Below are 22452 nucleotides of genomic sequence, written 5' to 3' on the forward strand. Positions count from 1 at the left end.
AACACATATGCGCCCAACATCGACTCTCCCGAGTTCTTCGACGGAGTGGCGGCCATACTCACTAGATACATAGACGTCCCCATAATATGGGGCGGAGACATGAACCTAACACTGGACAGTTTACTAGACAGGACAACGACTAGTCGCAGACCCACACCACGAGTGACCAAACGTCTCCTCCTACATATGGATTCTCTCAACTTACACGATGTATGGAGGACGCTTCATCCCCATGACAGAGACTACACTTTCTATTCCACCGTGCATGACAGTTCCTCGAGAATAGACCTGTTTCTACTCTCTGGCAGGCTGGTTGGTAAGGTCGCAGATCCCACGATACTTGCACGCACACTATCTGATCATTCCCCTGTACTCCTACAGATTCAACTCGGTAACGCAGTCCCGCCGAAACCCCAATGGCGCTTCAAATCCACAGCCCTATCAGACATCGTCTTTAAAGCCGAGATCCTAGCCGATATAACCACATTCTTTGAAAATAACAATACAACTGATACGCCCGTGGGTATTAGGTGGGAGGCGTTTAAGGTTTATATTAGGGGGATGTGCATCTCCAGAGAAGCTGGGGTCCTGAAGGCTATAAGGCAGGCCTTGGCTGACTCGGAAACCAAACTTAAAGCACTTGAGCAGGACTACCTGAACACCCAGTCCCCGCCGACCCTAGCTGCAATCAGATCTGAGTTGGAAAGGTTTGAGTCACACGCTATGAGGGAGGTACAATACTACACACGCCCTGTCGTGGCCCGTAAATACGGGGAGGGAGATAGACCGGGTAGAACCCTGGCCAGGCTGGTGCGCGCTGAGACTGGTGGGACCCGCATCGACAACATCATAGATGACAGTGGAGTGAGACACTGGTCAGATCAGTCCATACTAGACACTTTCACTAGCTTCTACGCCAATCTGTACGGTCCCCAACCGGAACACTCTGCTCAAGACCTAGACGACCTCCTTGAAAGCATCCCTATGACTCTTATTTCCCAAGACACCCGAGAAATATTAGACGCCCCATTCACCCTAGAGGAGATAGTTCAAGTGATATCGGCCCTCCCCAAAAACAAGGCGCCTGGTCCGGACGGGCTCACTTCTGAGTTCTACCAGGAGCATGTGGCGATACTAGCACCCGTGCTACACGGAGTCTGGGCCGAATCGCTTAGTAAGAATTGTCTTCCCCCCTCCCTAAGAGAAGCTCTAATAACTGTCCTCCCCAAACCCGGCAAACCCTTGGATGAATGTGGGTTTTACAGACCCCTATCGCTTATTAATACCGACACGAAAATCTTTGCCAAGATAATTGCTAACAGGTTTCTCCCTTTCATGTCCCACATGATTCATGAAGACCAGTGCGGCTTCATCCCGTGCAGATCCACCTCGCTGAACATCCGTCGCCTATTCAACGTGATCTCTAGAATTGACCCAGGTGCGGACGCAGTGGCGGTAACATTGGATGCCCAAAAGGCTTTTGATATGGTCTCCTGGCAATACCTGTGGGCTGTACTGGAGAAAATGGGCGTGGGCCCAAAAATGACCTCCTACATAAAACTGCTATACACGGACCCACGTGCTAGAGTTCTCGTAAACTCGGCTCCCTCCTCTCCCTTTGCGCTACACAGAGGCACTCGCCAGGGGTGCCCATTCTCTCCCCTCCTTTTTGCGTTCGCCATAGAACCCATGGCTGATCATATACGGGCACGACACAGCGGGAAAGGCATACGACTAAAAGAGGCACCAGAGATCATCTCCCTATATGCAGACGATGTGCTCCTGTATGTCAGGAATCCTTCCACGTATTTGGACCCGATCATCCGTGATATCACCAAGATAGGGACGTTCTCGGGTTTCACAATCAACTACTCAAAGTCCGAAATGTTCCCCCTTAATGTGGCAACCCAACGACCGTCTTGTGAGTACCCTCTACGCTGGTCCCCGGGTGGGGTTAGGTATCTCGGGGTACAAATATCATTAACCAAGGCCTCCCTACTGACAGATAACTATGAGACAGTGGCCCGCCTAGTACTCTCTAAGTTCTCCAAATGGCGCAACCTACCTCTGTCACTGGCGGGCAGACTCTCTCTGATAAAGATGGTAGTGGTGCCCAAACTCCTATATGTCTTTGCTAACGTGCCGATCTGGCCTGGGATCCAATACTTCAAAAAACTCCACTCGGAGTGCGCACAATTTCTCTGGTTCCCAGGCTCGGTCCGCAAGAAGTGGCAACATATGACACTGCCCTACGACAGGGGGGGTTTCACAGCCCCAGACCTTCGCCTGTACTGGAACGCGGCACAGGCCCACCATGCCTCCCATTGGTACACGCTCCAGAACCCGCCCATACACGTAAAACTCGAGAAACTAGCGGGAGGTGGAACTAACATTATGTCCCTACTACTGAACCGGGCATTCCAAACAGATGCCCATGCGGACCCAGTGGCCGCTACACTAAGGGCCTGGAGGAGCATCCTAGGCCCTGCCCAGGAACAGTGCCCATACTACAAGTGGCTTCCCCTGTGGCAGTTCCCCGGACTCCCCCCCACACACGACCCAAATCTCATACGCTGCTGGGAAAACCTAGGATACCGTGCTCTTACTGACCTCTTCCCCGATGGCGTTTTTATCACCCCCCAAACATGGCGCCCTAACCACTCCAATTCTCCAATCGAAATGCTGCAATATTATAGGATTAGAGCTGCAGTGCGCTCGATGTGGCCCTCATTCCCTATCGAGCCCCCAGACTCTCCCGAAATACATTATATAGCAAACTCCGGAGGTGCCAAGAGCATAATTTCTACTTTGTACAAGATGCAACTGAATAACACTGCGGACAACTCCCTTAAACCGCGCGAGGCCTGGGCTGGGGAACTCGGTGTGGAAATCACAGACGAGCTCTGGGCCATAATGTGTACACACACCCGAAAGGTCTCCCTAAGCGCTAGATTCCGCTGCATACAATTTAAGCTACTTAATAGGCTATATTACACACCGCATAGAGTGGCGTCGTTCACAGGCACCCACACCCCTGTGTGCCCCAAATGCAAATCCTGTGAAGCAGACCATGTGCACATGTTCTGGGCTTGCCCCGCCCTCAACACATTCTGGACAGCTGTGACAGAGGCCCTCTCTGAAATAGTTGATTCCCCGGTAACTATGGAGCCACTCGCCATACTATTTGGTATATGGGAAGGTGAGAATGTAAAGAAAATGGCAAAATTTGTAAATGTAAGTATTATAGTAGCCAAAAGATGCATTTTGCAATGTTGGAAGCGCCACAACCCTCCCACTTTTGCGATGTGGCTGAAAGCCCTCACCTGGACACAAATGTGCGAAGAGGAATACATTGGCTCCCTACCTCCGACATCCCGACCCAAAAACATCTGGTCGGAATTTTGCAGCTACTTAAATAGTAGAGATGGGGTGGAACTGACCCCACCTCCCCCGCCAGGACAGTCCGACGTGCTACGGCCGATCTAGCTTCTCCTATTGGTTTTATGCTTCCCCTCCGGGACTCTCAGAACCTCCCCTGCGATACCAGTTGCTACCAGCTTGTGATGTATGACCTGTTCATGATATGTTGCCGAATGTTCGGCTGTACTGTCAGCCCTTTGCTATACACTTTGTACTGTGCCTGTCCTGACCTTTGTGCCAATAAATAAAAGTTTAAAAAAAAAAAAAATCCTTGACAGGGTAGCCTACCTGCAGATCCAAAAACATCTGGAGCTGCACCACCTTTTAGGCACAAGACAATCAGGCTTCAGACCTCAGCACGGAACTGAAACCGCGCTCATCGATCTTAAAACTCAGGTTGATGAGCTGAGAGACTCGGGAAAGATGGCCCTACTCCTCTTACTGGACCTCTCTGCAGCCTTCGACCTAGTGGATCATGATGTGCTCTGCACCCACCTAGAAACAGCTGCCCATTTCTCCACACATGCCATCGCATGGATCAAATCATTCCTAACCGGTAGAACTATGAGAGTCTTCTCTACTTCTGCTGCTGCTGACCCTGTATCCATCACATGTGGAGTCCCACAAGGTTCTTGTGTCTCCCCCACTATGTACAACATCTTCACGAAGCCCTTGTTCGATGATCTAGATGATCTGGGTGTTACCTACACTAACTATGCGGATGACACTCAGATTCTCATACCACTTTCAGGGGATTATGAACAAGATTTGGCATTGGTGAACAAGACCTATCTCATCATTCAGGCATGGATGGCCACCCACGGGCTATGCCTGAATGATGACAAAACGGAACTTATCATACTGGGGAACAAACAAAACATCAACAGACTAAAAGAAGAATACTCCTCCTTCGTCATAGACGGCAACACTATCAAGGTGGCAAAAGAGGTAAAAACATTAGGGTTTTACCTTGATTCCCACCTCTCCCTAACCAAACAGGTGAGCGCAATGGCATCCAGCACCGCATATACCTGCAAGCTGATTAGAGCCGCAAAACCATACCTATCCACTGCCAATTGCCTAACCCTTGCTTGAGCATTAGTGCTGTCGAAATTGGACTATTGCAACGCACTATACTTAGGGGCCAATAAACATACGTTGCAAAAGATTCAAACACTACAGAACAATGCTCTTAGAGCTGCCTTAGGAATTCCAAGAAGGGAGCATATCTCAGAGGCTAGAAGACAATCCAACTGGCTCTCCACAGCGGACAAAATCAAACTCAAGACAGCTTCTCTAACTTTCAAAAGTATCAACCATCTAGCACCCAAATACCTAACTGCTAAATTCAACAGAAAAATCTCCACTAGACCCACCAGAGAAGTATACTCCAACCAGTTAGTGATACCCCCATTTAAACTAAGTACGGCCGGAGGAAACAGCTTCCCGGTCAAAGCGGCCCAGCTTTGGAACTCCCTCCCGCCCGGCCTGAGATCTACCCAATCCTACGCTCTCTTCAGATCTAACTTTATCAACTGGATCAAAGAAAATGACCGATAGTCCCGCCCTACACTAACATAACTACTGTCCTACAGACGTACTATGCACATAATTATATACTCTCTATCTTCCTACTGCATATTTCCTGTACATATTATGTTATATGTTTATTTTATGCACAATGTATATTCTCCCTACTGTCCTGCATTATGTAATTTCTACGATGTACAACCAACACTTGTAAGTATGCGTAACCTGTAAAGTTTAAAGTATCCTTGAACAACGCGCCCGGTTACCCTCGGGTTTGGTGCGCGCTATAAATAATAAACAAACAAACAAACAAACGTGGCCGCTCAAGCCGCACGTCTTCACACTCGCTGGCTCTTCAGCCACTTTAACATAACAAGGATACCTTTTGCCTGATAGTGGCTACGCCCTTTACGTGTGGCGAGCACTATTGAGAGAGCCGCTTGCCGGGCGCCAACGAACCCAGCAGACCGCCAGCGGCTATGAAGACGGCATTTGCCGTTTCTTGTTTCCATTTTGACCCGTATGCCCGTCCGCTGAGAAGACCTGCATGCCCTCGTCTCAGTCGCTCAAGGGTACAGGGTGAGTACATGTTTACTTTTACTCTTATCCCTGTGAGCTGGATTAGCTATGTAGCATAATCACTGGTCCTACATAGCGAATATGGCACTTTAACACGCTCCCTTTTGCCTTTGTGTCATTCTTATTTTAGAGACACATAGCTTAGACGAGTACCCAGTTATCTAATGACGGCATGCTGACTCTGACAAGTGTTGACTTCAGTGCCCAGATAAGCTTATGACCACAGGTATAGACCTTTATTTATTTATTTTTCTACTACTGTTATGTATTCCAAGTACATTTGTAACTTTTCGGAACTCCGGTCATGGATTTCAGAGAGACACCTATTTTATGTGACATACACTTATGTTTTCTTCCAGATAAGTGAAGTGTGTTCACATATGACTGGGTCCTCCAGTTATCAATACCTTCCAGAACACAGATATTATTCAATCTGGCAACACTACATGTGAGTTTGGGCCTCTATTCGATTGCCCCAATTGAGGTACAGATATCCTATTGATGCTGAGCACAAGATTCTAACTTAGGGGTGTCATTCCACGAGCGGGTGTCACAATAATGTTCCTTTGTCTGACTCGACTCAGAACATTTGGTTTATTTATATTCATATTTATTACCTCGGCTTACTCTGGCAAACGCTTGTTTTTTGCATGATCTATTATCTACACACTATAATGTTCCTTCACGGTGTTGGACTATGCACACATATTTTATCTTGACATAAACAATATTGTTTATTATTTGTCTCTTTACCCTGTGATGGGTTTGGGTGTTTATCCTTTCTCTTTTCTTGTCTGGCTTTTTTCCTTTACATTCATTATTTGAATAGAAACTGGTATGCCTTTAGTTCTTTAGTAGTCGTTGTAGGTTGGATTTTTAATTTTTTTACAACTCCCCTTAATGTTATTTTTTGTTCTTCTTCCTTGTCCTCTTTGTATTTCCTTGTTTTTATAGAGGCTATAATTCTTACACATCTGACTTTTGGTCCTGAGGAAGGCGTTTTCTGTCCAGAACTCCACGCCGAAACGTATTTCAACTCCATCTGCCTGACCCCCTTTGGCTGACATTGTTGACCACTGGATTTATATCAGCTAGGCCAGTTTGCACATACGTAGACCTGAGCAGTACTGTAAGAAACAGTAGTCTGACCTGAGCAGTACTGTAAGAAACAGTAGTCTAGTGTGAATATATAAGTTTAGTTGACACTAGTTATCTATTCCTAAACCCCATAAAGGAACAATAATTGGTTTTTGTTTTTCTCTATTTGGGGCCTTCTGGCGAACACATATGTGGATTTTCAGAACCTAAATAGGTTGAAAACTAAGCAATGTAAAACCATAATAGGGTGAAAACTAAGTAATGTTATAATATCCCTCTGCTATAGGAATAGAATTTACTTCTTGTGTTATTCATAGATTTTGTCCAAATGAAAACTTTGTCTCATTGGGTCTCTTTGTCAAAAATACTTGTACGGTCTTTTTGTTTTACTTGTACATAACTTTTTATTGTTCTCTATGGTGCATGATTAATTCAAATGTTGACATTCTGATCGAAAGATTATATTTGAATCAATGTATCTTTTGAGAAATAATAATTTTTGTGTAAAATGTCACTGCAGTTTTTGCACCAAAAGTTGTTTTATGCTTTCTATTAAAATAATGAGAATTATAGCCAAGACTCTGGTTAATATTCAAGTGTTAAATGTATAGCAATGATGATATGACCACTTGTTTACCACGGGTAAAACATATAGAGCCAGAGCTAATTAGGACACTCCTTGGAATCAGAAAATAGTAGATCTAAGTGAGAGTGATCCTCCAAGGGAAACCTTGTGCTAGATCTGTTGACTAGTCTGTGGCATTTTTCTTGTATGCTAAAGTGTCGTACATTAGTTGTTTGTTTGTTGAGGTTTGAAAAAGTGAGGTGAGTATCGGTAATTAGTATACCACATCACCTGTATTTTACACCCTGTGGGGTCACTATATTTTCTTTCTGGTTGCATCGGATCTCAGTGCACATTCCATCTTCGCGCTCATCCACACTCTACGCTCATCCGCTCTCAACATTTGTCCGTTCTTTACGCTCATCCGTTTTCCACGCTCATCCGCTCTTCATGCCTTCTTGCTCTTTCCAGCTGAGTTCTATGCGCTCTTGCGTTTTGTTCGCTTCTCTGCATTTGCGTGCTCGTTAATTCTACACATACTCATCGACTCAATACGCTCTACCGCTCTACGCACCCAACCATTCTTCCTACTCATTGGCATTATTATGTTCATGTAATTCATCCGGTCACCATACTTATTTGATCTTTCTAGTCGTCTGTTCTTCCACTCATGCTCGCTTCCACTTAGTTTATTCGTTTGTTCTATACGCTTCATCTATTCTATTTCGTTTATGTCATTCACTGTGTTCCTTCCTCATTCATTATGTCCCTTTCATCGGTTCAGATCTCCTAAGTTTCTCAATGATTTATTCCTATTAGCTGTTTTACTGTTTTGATCTACTTTACTCGCTAAGGTATGTTTGTCTTTCTAGTATTTAGCTGTCATTTCTCGCTTCAGGTAGTTTGATGGATCGGTATTATTGTGATGATGCTGGTTTGGTTTTATGGGAAGAGCCAGGTTTTCAGTTGTTTGCGGAAGGATGTTAAGTCCTCAGTTAGGCGTATGTGGGGTGGGAGCGAGTTCCACAGGGTTGGAGCCAGAGCTGAGAATGATGATCCGCCTAGCCTGACTGAGTTTGTCTTGAGAATTACTAGGAGGCCGGCTGAGCTTGATCTTAGGGTGCGAGTGGGATGATAAGGTATTAGTTTGTCTTGAAGATATTGAGGTCCAGTTTTATGCAGTGCTCGATGGGAGAGGCATAAGGTTTTGAAAGCTACCCTACGGGCTATTGGGAGCCAGTGCAGTGTTTTAAGGGCTGGGGATACGTGGTCTCTTGGACCGAGCGCAAGTATCATTTTGGCCGCCGCGTTTTGTGCTCTTTGGAGTTTATTCAGTTGGTAGGCATGGATTCCGAGGTATAGGAGGTTTCCGTAGTCGAGTCTGGATATGACGATTGATTGGACAGCGGAGACTCTGTTGGGAAATGAGAGGTATGGAAAGATGCGTCTAAGGGTTTTAAGGTGGTAGTGGCAGGACTTTGAGACATTGTTGACTTGGCGCGAGAGTGTTAGGTCGGAGTCCAGGGTGCATCCAAGATTTTTCACTGTGTTGGAGGGTGTCGGTGAGTTGCCCATGGCGGGTGGCCAGGGTAGTGGGTGCGGAAGAAGATCGGGGTTGCCGCAAACCATGATTTCTGTTTTGGAGGGGTTTAACAAGAGGTGACTTTGGGTCCTCCAGCGTTAAGGAGGCAGGATGCGAGGCCGGGGCAGGAGTTGGGTTTGAGTTCAGGAATTTTAGAATTAGTTGCGTGTCATCGGCGTAGTTGTAACATAGGATGTAGTGTGAACGAATTATTTCTAACTGAGACTAGCTGCATTACACTAGCTAATGCTCTCATCATATCCAAGCTGGATTACTGTAATGTTCTATATGAAGGATCTAACAAGTATATCCTTGATAAACTCCAAACTCTACAAAATAACGCTGTCAGAGTAGCTTTAAATATTCCTAATAGAGCTCATATCTCCACCTCCAGAAAAAATATCCATTGGCTAAAAATCAAAGACAGGATTGCCCTCAAAACCCTCTCCCTCACCTCTAAATGTCTTAACAACATAGCTCCCCCCTACCTGGTAAACAGAGTCAACAAGAGAATCTCAAACCATCCCACTAGAACGACCAATGCCTATACTTTAGTGGTGCCCAGATACAAAAAGAGTACAGCTGGCGGCTCCAGTTTTCCGGTGATAGCTGCGCAAACTTGGAACAGACTCCCTCTAGATCTCGGAATGGACCAACCCTACCCTAGCTTCAGGCGGAAAGTCCTCACATGGATACGTTCCAATGACACTTAGCTCAACCTCTCCACTGCCACTTGCTCTAGAGACCCCTAATGATTGTAACTAGATTAATTGGTTTCTGTTCAACTAGCTTTAACTGTAGCAATAAAACAGTGTGGTCCAGAGGCCTATGTGAACAGCCAGCGCTAATGCTCAATATTAGGAATGTGAAAAAGGCAGCGTTCAACTTGAGATTTTGAGGGTGCCAGGACCAAGAACCCTCAGTAAGAGATAAGTTAAGTGTAATCAGTGAACTGCGCCAATTAACAATAATACAATAACAATTGAGTTATATTTTTAATTCCATTCCACAGCCTGACACGTGTTTCGAGCAAAGCTCTTTTTCAAAGGCTGTACATAATTGCAAATATACAATCAATAGCATGTTCATTATTGTATATACATCATATCAATTGGGCAAACACCAAGGGGTTACGAAGGGAAATTGGCCAAAAATAAATGTGTATTACATGACAACAAAGTTAACATCATGACATTAAATGATAGTGAAACATTTAAAAAAATCATACAGTCAATTACCGTTTGATAAAAGGATCCATCCGGTTCCAAAACCAATAAAAGGGATGACAAAACAACATGGTAAGAAAATAAGTGCGTGCGGTGATCAAACAACCATAGATGAATTAATATACCGAATCAACTAAATTGGTCAAAACTGGCTAAATATATTTACCGATGAACCTTGTCCAAGAAGAATCTGTACAACAAAAATTCACAAAGATTATCGATTGCCATAGCTGTTACGTCCATAGCCAACCAAAATTCCACGACATTTAATATGAAAAGTAATTACCTTGATATAACTTGCGATTGCAATAACAATTAGAGGAATTCTGCAGTAATCCACGTACGAAAGGGAATTGTCGCCCGTAAGAATGCAATAATCAACCAATTCAGGATGAACCACGTATCCATTGTCAGTAGATGATTGAACAGTTAACAAGAGAGAAAAAGGGGAAACAAGCTCGGAATTAGGTGAAAGCGCCTGATTGAAACACAGGGACTGTATCAAAAGAACAAGCAGACCGCTTACCAGCCTTCCGGCAACAACAGTATCCAAGGGAGAGCGCGCGTGGTGCTGCTCGTGTAGTTAAGGAAGAAAACTGGATCTCGTAGACATCAACATGACAGAGCATCCAGCGGCGGCAATATTGGGTGAGGGAGAGGACCGGCTGCAGTCAAGTGACATGCTCCTGAGCCATAATTAACCACTAGGAACCACCAATTAATTATAAGATTAAAGTGGTTATGTTAGTGCTTTTACATGCATGAATTAGGTGTTGATACAAAATAAAATTAAAATTAACGCACTGGAAGTAGTGAGTCCAGGTTATGTGCTCAACACACACACCTATTGGTGCTGCTAAGCCTGAATTACCACTTGAGACTACAATTTAATTGAAAAAATGATCCGAATCATCTTGCGCAATTATATATATTATTGTGGTAATAAGAAGAATAAATCTTAGCGGTCTAAAAAGATATGTCATCATAGGTTGTGTAATCAACCGCACACACCCATTAATTCATCACGGGGCACACAGGCAATCAGATTAGCTCCCTTTTCGATCAGACATTTTTTTTTAAAAGAAATAGCATAAAGAGCGCGGTAGTCAAGTGTAGCTGCCTAAATGTCAATGGCACAAGTAACCAAACTTAAATAAGGAGTAAATCATAAGAAAACATGAAATTCATGATCGGAATTAAGTCCACAATTAACCAATCTATGTTTACAAATAAGTCTTGCTTCTAATTGTCTGAGTCTAAGTTCCATATTGCCACCTCTTTTTAAAGGACGTATTTGAGCCAACCCAATAACTTTTAAGTCCTTGAAGTCATCCAACTGGTGTAGAGTCTGCCAATGTAATGCCAATGGATATTTAGCATCCTGTTTGTTCAAAGAGGCCAAATGTTCACGAATCCGAATTTTGAGTGGCCTGATGGTGCTCCCAACATAGAATAAGCCACAAACACATATGATGCAGTACACTACAAATTTAGTGTTACAATTAATAAATGAGTTGATTACATGCTTGCCTGTTGTGCCAAAATCAAGAGCCTCGGATTCGAATGTATGTGAACACATGTTGCAACTCCCACATTTGTGAAACCCATTCAAGCGCCCTTGATCTAACCAGGTTTTGGCAGTGAGTGCTGGTGCCATGAAGGACGGACATAAAAGATTTTTAAGAGTAGGAGCTCTACTAAATACTATTGATGGGTTTGGTTCCAATAATTTGGTAAGATCCTTGTCAAGGTGGAGTAAGTGCCAATGACGTTTTAGTATAGCATACACCTCATTACTATCACTGTTGTATCGAGTAATCAATCTGATTTTATTAAAACGCGTGTTAGCTGAATTTGTTCTAGTTTTGGGTTTAAGTAAATCAGCCCTCTTCATACTAGACACTTCACGTTCAACCTTAGCGAGAAGATTAGGTTGGTACCCACGTTGTACAAATTGGTCATGTATAAACAGTTTTTCCGCATCAAAATCAGCATTAAGGGAACAATTCCGTTTAGCTCTTTGAACAAACAGGATGCTAAATATCCATTGGCATTACATTGGCAGACTCTACCTGTGTGCGGTTGATTACACAACCTATGATGACATATCTTTTTAGACCGCTAAGATTTATTTTTCTTATTACCACAATAATATATATAATTGCGCCAGATGATTCGGATCATTTTTTCAATTAAATTGTAGTCTCAAGTGGTAATTCAGACTTAGCAGCACCAATAGGTGTGTGTGTTGAGCACATAACCTGGACTCACTACTTCCAGTGCGTTAATTTTAATTTTATTTCGTATCAACACCTAATTCATGCATGTAAAAGCACTAACATAACCGCTTTAATCTTATAATTAATTGGTGGTTCCTAGTGGTTAATTATGGCTCAGGAGCATGTCACTTGACTGCAGCCGGTCCTCTCCCTCACCCAATATGGCCGCCGCCGGATGCTCTGTCATGTTGATGTCTACGCGATCTAGTTTTCTTCCTTAACTACACGAGCAGCACCACGCGCGCGCGCTCTCCCTTGGATACTGTTGTTGCCGGAAGGCTGGTAAGCGGTCTGCTTGTTCTTTTGATACGGTCCCTGTGTTTCAATCAGGCGCTTTCACCTAATTCCGAGCTTGTTTGCCCTTTTTCTCTCTTGTTAACTGTTCAATCATCTACTGACAATGGGTACGTGGTTCATCCTGAATTGGTTGATTATTGCTTTCTTACGGGCGACAATTCCCTTTCGTACGTGGATTACTGCAGAATTCCTCTAATTGTTATTGCAATTGCAAGTAATATCAAGGTAATTACTTTTCATATTAAATGTCGTGGAATTTTGGTTGGCTATGGACGTAACAGCTATGGCAATCGATAATCTTTGTGAATTTTTGTTGTACAGATTCTTCTTGGACAAGGTTCATCGGTAAATATATTTAGCCAGTTTTGACCAATTTAGTTGATTCGGTATATTAATTCATCTATGGTTGTTTGATCACCGCACGCACTTATTTTCTTACCATGTTGTTTTGTCATCCCTTTTATTGGTTTTGGAACCGGATGGATCCTTTTATCAAACGGTAATTGACTGTATGATTTTTTTAAATGTTTCACTATCATTTAATGTCATGATGTTAACTTTGTTGTCATGTAATACACATTTATTTTTGGCCAATTTCCCTTCGTAACCCCTTGGTGTTTGCCCAATTGATAGGATGTATATACAATAATGAACATGCTATTGATTGTATATTTGCAACTATATACAGCCTTTGAAAAAGAGCTTTGCTCGAAACACGTGTCAGGCTGTGGAATGGAATTAAAAATATAACTCAATTGTTATTGTTTTATTGTTAATTGGCGCAGTTCACTGATTACACTTAATTTATAGCTTTAACTGTATTTTCGCACCTGCTTGTACATGCACCTTGTTTCTAATTTGAACTGTATAACTGTATTTTCCTGTAACCAAGTTCTCAAGTATCCTTGTATTGTCTGCGCCCAGCTACCCTTTGGGTTCGGTTTTGCGCTATACCAAATAAGCAAACAAACAAACAAACAAACAAACAAACATCTGCCAGCCTGTTGTGTACATGCTCCGAAGTAGGAGCGAAATGACTGCACTTTACCATATGGTTGTTCATTTTTGATATTTGTGTGCACCAATGCTTTTTGTTAGTTGAACTTCTTTCAGACTATGGGGTCATTCCGAGGTTGGAGGTAAGTAACTGTCATTACCGACATGAGTGACCCCAACATATGCCTGCATTACCCACCCATGTAGCAAGCAACGTGATCATCCAAACTCAACTTCCTATTACCCCCTATTGTGTAGATGAGCAATTATACAAATGTATGCATGATGCTTATCAAACCATAACTCATGCCGTCCCTCTCTTCGACCCCCACAGGCTCAGACCATGACAGCGAGGCACGGGACTCACCCCCACAGCCAACCACACCCCGTAAGAGGGCCCGGGATGAGGGCGACAGGCCTTCGACTTAAAAGGCCCAACACAAGGCCCGCCATGCACCACCGCGGAAACCACCTCCAGATGCCACGGCACTGGTGCCGCCAAGTGCTGTCAAGACGGAACCCGCAACTCCTGTCACACTGCCACAGGACACAGCTGAAGCTCCACACTCAGCAGAGTCCAGTTCAGTCCTGGAGGAGGCAGCCACAGCACCCCTTGCTGAGGAGGAGGCACAGGAAGAGGTGTGGGTGCCCGTGGAGGACGACTCCTCCGAACTGCCTCCCACACTAAGTCCAGCACCATCCCCCCAGATCACATCGTTAGAGTCTGACACGCCACCACCCCAGAGCAGTCTGGGGGGGGGAGTACAACCAAGGGACCATGAGTCCCATAGTGGACCCCATAGAAGTTGTACATGACACCCAAGCACCCTCCACCTCCACAGGTGTACCGGCGGGGCCGCAGCGGCAGGAGGAGCTGACTGCCCTTGTGCGTCAATTTGTAAGTGACGATGCCCAAGCAAGGCAGGAGTGGCATGAAAACACTGCCTCTCTGGGCAATATAATTGCCGATAACACTGCCTCCCTGGGCAAGATCTTTGCAGAAAATACAAGTAGACTGTGCGAGGAGGTATCAACCCTGCGGCAGGTCCTCGGCCGCATTGCTGATGCAATGGAGGCTGAGCGTCCAGCCCCCCCAAATGGAGCAGGCGGCCACCCCATCGTCCTCCAGCTCAATACAGACCAGCCCACTCTGCAGGTCGTCGCGCACCCTGCGCCACCCGGACATCCCGCCACCAGGTCTAGGGAGTGGCAGGAAGTAGACTGGCCAGCCTGATGAAGGAAATTGACACTTGTTGGGACATGTGTAGGGGAGTTGAGGGGGGAGTGGGAGGGGGGTGAGGGAGGGTGGAGGAGTTGCGGGGGGAGGGGGAAGGGGTGAGGGTGTGTGGGGGAATTGTGGGGGGAGGGGGAGGAGGGGGAGAGTGTGTGGCGGAGTTTTGGGGGGAGGGGGAGGGGTGAGGGTGTGTGGGGGAGTTGTGGGGGGAGTTGGAGGGGGGAGGGTGGTGGAGGGTTAGTGCACTTTCATCTTCATTGTACATTTCAGTACACCCGTTGTGTTAAAAAAAATGACTTGGGTGGACATTCATCATTGCGCATGTGTCATTTATTCATATACAGTGCATAGTGTACATGTACCCCCACACCCAGTGCCCTCTGTCCAACTATCATGTCACCCTCTGCAGCCATGTGTGTCAGAAATATTGTGCAATCACTGACTGATGCACAGCACATCCCTCCTGTGCATCTGCACCGCGATGATGTGCAGCCACATCGTCTTCATCATCACCATGTGGTAGCAGTTCAATGTCAGGGGGCAGAGGCACGTTCCGTCAGATACACATGTTGTGCAGCATGACACATGCCATGATGATCTTGGCCACCTTCTCATGCCTGTAGAGGAGTGCCCCACCCGACCGGCTAAGGCAGCGAAACCGTGCCTTCAACAGGCCAAAGGTCTGATCAATGACCACACGGGTACAGGTGTGGGATCGATTGTAGTCCTCCTCGTGCCTGTTCTGTGGGTTTCAGACAGGGGTGAGGAGCCATGGCTTCAAGGGATAGCCACTGTCACCTGCAAGGGAGGCAAGAAAAGGTATATGTCAGTCGATTCATGATGGACAGCTGTACTAGTCACACATGCCTGCAGATTACCATTGGTCACATGCACATGTCCCTGGTTGTATGCACAGCATTTTTAGGCCCTCAATGTGTCCTGTGCTATGGAACAATGGTGTGGGTTGCATCTTCAAGATGATACACGGTGTGCACTGACGTCTTGTTGCTCATGCATTGTGTACGCATACAGCTGTGTTTGTGTCAAATTGTGTTCTGTATGATTTTTTTACTGGGAGCGTTGGCAGTAGTGCAATAGTAGGCATTCAGCGCTGATTTTCACATGGTGACATGCAGCATTCCTGTGGTTGTGGCGGCCCTGTGACAGACAGTGGATTCCCTTGGTGGTTCAGTTCAATGCACTCCCAAGGATGCTTGTCCTGTCTGGTGATTTGCTGGAGACAGCAACAAAGTGCATATACACTGCATGTTGCTGGATGGTGTTATGGAGGGTGAGGTCCGCTGATGAGTGGTGTACGTGTTGTGGGATGTGGGGTGGTTTACTGTTAGTCATGTTGTGATAGGTGTGGACCTTTCTTCATGCCTATGGGATTTGGGTGTCATGTTCCGTTTGGGATGCTTTGGGGCACAGTGTTTGGTGATGTGCATATTGTGCAGTCACATCAACATTGACACCATGGTGGTGTGTGCATCTCTCCCCCTATTTTACTGCCATGTGCCGGTCATGCAACTTACCAAGCAGCCAGGCACGTCGTCCAGCATGTCGCTCCATGAAGCGTGGTAGCGTGGAGTTCCGCAGGACCATAGAGTCATGAGTTGATCCGGGATATCGGGCACAACAATGTGTGATGATCTTGCTGACATTGCATACCAACTGCACATTTATGGAGTGGTATTGCTTGCGGTTGCGGTACACCACCTCTGTGGTATGCGGGACCACCAACTCCACGTGGGTGCAGTCGAGGGCACCTATACAATTTTGCATGCCTGCCAGTGCATGGAAGCCAACTTTTGTATCAAAAATCTCCTGGGGAGTCCGTGGTAGGGATATGTAGTCCCTTGTGTGCTTGAGGAGGGCATCCAGCACTTGCTTCAGAATGCGAGAAAATAAGAGTTGTGATATGCCATGCATGTGCCCCACTGTGTGCTGGTAGGTGCCTCTGACAAGGAATTGGAGCACAGACACTACCTTCAGTCAAGGGGGAATGGCGGTGCGTATCTCAATGAGACTGACAATGTCGTTGTGTATCATGTCCACGATGGTGGTGATGGTGTCCCGGTCCAGACGGTACAGGGTGTGGATCTGCTCAGGGTTTAGGTTGAAAGGACTGGCTCTGATGCGAGGGATTGGGGGCTGCCTGCGTGGTAACGCTGGCTGCACTGGTGGGGCATGCTGGGCCTGTCTCACCCTCCTTTTCCTCCTGTATCTCCTGTGTGGTGCCTGCTGTTGCTGTTGTTGTTGTTGTTGCTGGTGTGGCAATGCAAGCATGTCTTCCAGCTCCAGTATTGCTACTACTATCGGAATCATCTTGGTGTGGGAAGGGGTGTGGTGTGTGTGTGTGCTCCTTTTGTACTGCCCAGACTCCATTGCATCCACCTGTGCTGATTGTGTGCATCTGTGGCACTTGGGAACACTGCACAGCAGGTTGGTTTGCGATGCTGGTATTACCGGCATGCCGATATCCCCTATTAGCACCTTCATGATGCCGGTATTTGCTTGTCCGCCTAACTTGTGATTTCCCCCGATTAACGACATGCTGGTATTGCCGGTATGATGGGCCGCGTGCCCGCTCCAATGCCGCTATTAGAGGCACCGTTAATAACGGTACCTCTACTAGCGGGGTATTAGGTGGGAATAGGCCAGAGCCATATGTGATGCCGGTAATCCTTTACCAGCATCGTTTTTCCATTACCTCCAACCTCGGAATGACCCCCTATGTTGCCGAAGAGTGATCTCTAACTTGCTTGTCTTGCGGGTGACTTGGCTCGGGCTTGTCTTCCCCTCACAAGGCTTTCCTTGTACCCATGTCCCTGCTCACTGTCTTCTAATCGACCCCCTGCTTACCCGTCCCACACTCCGTCCCGCTATGTGTCCTTACCTGCCGCAGATCGCGGCGTTCTGCTCCTTCAGTCAAGGCATTGGGGGTCATTCCGAGTTGGGCATTAAGGGAAAAACGATGCCGGTAAAGGATTACCGGCATTGTTTACCTTTGCAGGCCATTCTGACCCTCTGGACCGTTATTTACGGCGCGTAAAGTACGAGGCCGTAAATAGCGGTCTTGTGGCGCGCGCACGACACCCCATGCCAAAATTAGCGGCATGGCGTAAACCAGAGCTGATCCCAAGTCATGCGCACATGCAAAAAACGGCCTCTACAAGGCCGCAAAGTACCTTACCGGCATGGAGTAAATACCGGCATCGCCGAGAAGGTGTTAAGAACCCTGAGAAGTGTTTCCAAGAGGCACAGGTGCACTCAATCAGCACAGGTGGAGGCAATGGAGTCTGGCACAGCACAAAAGGAGCACACCCACTCACCACACCCCCTCCCACACCAAGATGATACCAATTGTAGCAGGATTACTGGAGCTGCAGGCCCTGCTTGCAAGGCAGCAACGACAACAACAGCAACAACAACAACCACAGCCCCCACCACAGAGGATACACAGGAGGAGAAGGAGGGTGAGACAGGCCCAGCATGCCCTACCGGTGCAGCCACCATTACCACGCCGGCAGCCCCCAATCCCGCGCATCAGAGCCTCCCCCTTCAACCTCACATCAGAGCAGATCCACACCCTGTACCGCCTTGACCGGGACACCATCACCACCATAGTGGACCTGACACATGACGACATAGTGAGCCTCATAGAAATCCACACTGCAATCCCCCCTCTACTCAGGGTAGTGTCTGTTCTCCACTTCTTTGCCACAGGCACGAGCAGCATACAGTGGGGCACATGCATGGCATACCCCAGGCCATATTTTCACAGATACTCAACCAAGTGCTGGATGCCCTCATCAAACACACAAGGGACTACATATCCCTACCCCGGACACCCCAGGAGATATTGTATACATAAGTTGCCTACCATGCACTGGCAGGCATGCCAAATTGCATAGGTGCCCTCGACTGCACCCACGTGGAATTGTTCTTTCCACATGCAATGGAGGTGGCGTATCGCAACCGCAAGCAATACCACTCCATTGACGTCCAGATGGTATGAAATGCCAGTAAAGCCATCACACATTGCTGTGCCCGATACCCCCGATCAACACATGACCCCCTGGTCCTGCGGAACTCCACGCTACCACGCTATATGGAGCAACATGCTGGACAACGTGTCTGGCTGCTTGGTGAGTCACCTGATTGGGCCATGGCAGCGCATTGGGGCCATGAGTAGGGTGGATGCATACCCCAACTTGGTGGGAAAGGGGGGGTGCATACTACACCTGTGTGGGAATGTTGATGCCGGTGCACGATGTGCACCCCACAGAACACAGTGCCCCAGGGCAATCGATATGGCACATGACTGCCTAACCTCACAGCGATGCTAGAATGTAGAAAATACAACACTACTCGTCCGACAGGTAACCTGGCCCAATACCACAACACAAGCACCACTCATCGGTGGACCTCACACACCGTAAGGGCATCCTGCACCATGCACTGCATATGCACTATCTCGCAGCCTCCTGCATCCCACCACACAAGACAGACGTCCCTGGGAGTGCATAGAAGTGAGCCCAACAGGGATACAGCAGCGTGTCACTGGTTCCGCTCACCCATAGTAGTGGTGCAAGTCAACATGGTACTGATCAGTGCAGTAAGACAAGTATGCTACTGACTACAGTCAACACCCCCTGCCACCAAATCTCACAGAACCCAACACATCAATGAATTCAGGCCAACACTGCTGCACGCATATACGGTGCACGTGCAACAAGATGTAAGTGCACACCATAAGCCATCTTGAAGAAGCTACCCCTCCATCATTCCATGGCACAGGACACATAGCCGGGCCAGTAATGGGGTTGATGCAACCAGGGACATGTGTGTATGGCCAGGAATCACCAGCTGCCATGCAAGACTGCTACAGTTCGCCACCATCAATGTACATTCACTTACCTTCATTCCCCTTCCATGCAGGTGATGGTGGCTACCCTTCGAAGCCGTGGCTCATGGCCCCTATCCGCAACCCACAGAACAGGCATGAGGAGGACTACAATCGAGCCCATACCCGTACACGGGTGGCCATAGAGCAGACATTTGGCCTGTTGAAGGCACCATTTTGTTGCCACAGCCGTTCGGGTGGAGCACTCATCAACAGCCACGAGAAGGTGGCCAGGATCACCATGGCATGTGTAAAGCTGCACAAAATGTGCATCCGTCGGAACGTGCCACTGCCCCTGACCTGGGACTGCTACCACCAGATGATGATGAGGGGGTGGATGAAGAATTGGCAGGACAGCATCACAGTGCAGATGCACAGGAGGGATGTGCCGTGTGGCAATCATTGATTGGACAATATTTCTGACACTCAAGTCAGCTGAGGGTGTCAGGATGACAGGGCATCGGGCACTGGTTGTGGGGATACATGTACACCATGCACTGTGAGTCATTAAAAGACACATGCACATTGATCAATGTCCACTCTGATATTTTTTATGCACAACCGGTGCATTGTATTAGTAGGTTCACACGTGAACAACAAAACCTCCACCCTCACCCCCTCCCCCCAACTCCCATACACACCCTCACCCCCCTCCCCCCAACTCCCATACACACCCTCACCCCCCACCCCCCAACTCCCATACACACCCTCCCTCCCTCCCCCCAACTCCGCAACAGTAGTCCCGTGTGGCACATTGAGGCCACATGTGGCAGCATTGTCTATTGATCCATGCTCCCGGTGCCCGGGGGGGGCATGTTCCTGCGCCGCTGAGAACGCAGCAAGCGGCGCGCTGGGCTTGCCGGGGTGGGGGGACTGGTTGAGGGGGTGTCCTCCTGCTGAGTCGCATGAATGGGACGTGCTGCCACAAGGGCGTCTGCAATGCACCCAAGTGCCTCAAACACACGGGGGGTCATTCCGAGGCTGGAGGTAAGTATTGGTTTTTACCGGCATGGCGGAAAGAGCGATTCCGATCTGGTACCACGCCGCTATTTACAGGCTATTCCGACCTCGCGGGCACGAGCATTCCGCCATGCCAGTAAATCCCCTAGCAGCATATCGCTAAAGGGCCCGTTAAACCCCTTACCGGCATGAAGCGAGGCGTTCTTAACAACACCGCCATCGAAGCTTCGCCGTCCGTAATTAGAGGTGACCGTAATTTACCGATACCGTAGATTATGGTCACCGCTAGTTAACGGATACGGAAATTACGTCATCGCACAGGAACGGGAAGGAGCGCTGCGGCCATCTTTAAAAACACAACCCATTGCCATTCTCTCCAGGCAGCACCCTTGGGACGAACCTGAACCTCGGAAAAGACCTACACAACCGGCAGCTATGCCCAAAGCACCGAAGAAGTCAGCGGACCGCCTCCGCCAGCAGCGCTTCAGCCCCGAGGAGCTGCAGGCCATGGTGGGCCACCTGGAGGAGCACGCAGACGTAGTGTTCAGCAGCGACATGTGCAGAGAGGCAGTGGTCCGGGAAAAAAAACATATGGGCAGAACTAGCCCAAAGGGTGAGCGCAGTAGGCACCACCCCCCGCACCCCCAGGGACTGCCGCAAGCGGTGGGACGACTTGCGGTTGAGGGTGCGGAGCATCCTCGCAGCCAACCGCAGCCAGGCACTGCAGACTGGAGGTAGACCAAGTTCACCAATGAAACTAGCGCCATGGGAGGAGACATGCGCCGCATTGATTGGCACAGAATCAATCGAGGCCGTCGGTGAAATGGAGTGTGGGGCTCCGTCGTCTTCTGATGGAGGTGAGTGTCCAAAGTCAACACCGCCAATGGCAAATACATGCTGAATACACATCCAAGCCCCGTCCAATGCACCTTGTCATACTGCCCTCCACCCATTCTGATAATGGCAAGACAACTGCCACCAAGGGACAAGTGCTACCACATAATGCCCACCAACCACAGTGCAGTAACTAGCACATCCCAATAAGCACACTGTGCAGCAGGCTTGGCAGTGTGCGAGTCAGACTGCACATGACCAGGCCAGGATTAGTGACTCCCACACCTGCGTACATATCCGACACATCCGTAGAAACCAGTGATGTAGTAACGGCCAAAATGCCACCAATCCAAAATGACTGAAATGTGAATGCTGCCATTAATGACATTAGCGTCTCACACAACCACTCATGTTGTACCTTTGTTCTACACCCACAGGCAGTGAGCATGAGGGCGATGAGCCTGAGAGAAGCCGTCCCACCACATCCAGTGCCAAAGGCAGGGACCACCGCGTACCGGCCAGGAAGGACAAAACCACCACAGCTCCTCGAAGGCCCATTGAGGTTGCACCACCCCCATCCCTCACTGCATCAGCGCCTGCAACAATCACCACACCAAGGTCAGAGGAGTCCAGCATCTCTGGGGAGGTGGCAGCCACGGCCCCTCTGCAAATCATGGACAGCCCCTTGTCCATCTGTGGGGCATCAGAGGAGGACTCCTACCCCACTGTATACACCCCCGAGCCCTGCAATGTCCCCCAGGTGTCGTTCAGTGACTCTGGGGAGGGTGACACACCAGTCCGAAGTGCACGTGGCGATGCACCGGGAGATGCAGATCCCGTGCCCAGCACCCCACTCGAGGCCCTGTCAGGGCATGTTGACCCAATCCCCTGCAGGGATGATACGCCATCCCAGGAAGCACTACGTGCAGGACTGCTCACTGCC

The sequence above is a fragment of the Ambystoma mexicanum genome, chromosome 5q, assembly GCF_040938575.1.
Source record: "Ambystoma mexicanum isolate Mex_15411 chromosome 5q, UKY_AmexF1_1, whole genome shotgun sequence".
NCBI lineage: Eukaryota > Metazoa > Chordata > Amphibia > Caudata > Ambystomatidae > Ambystoma > Ambystoma mexicanum.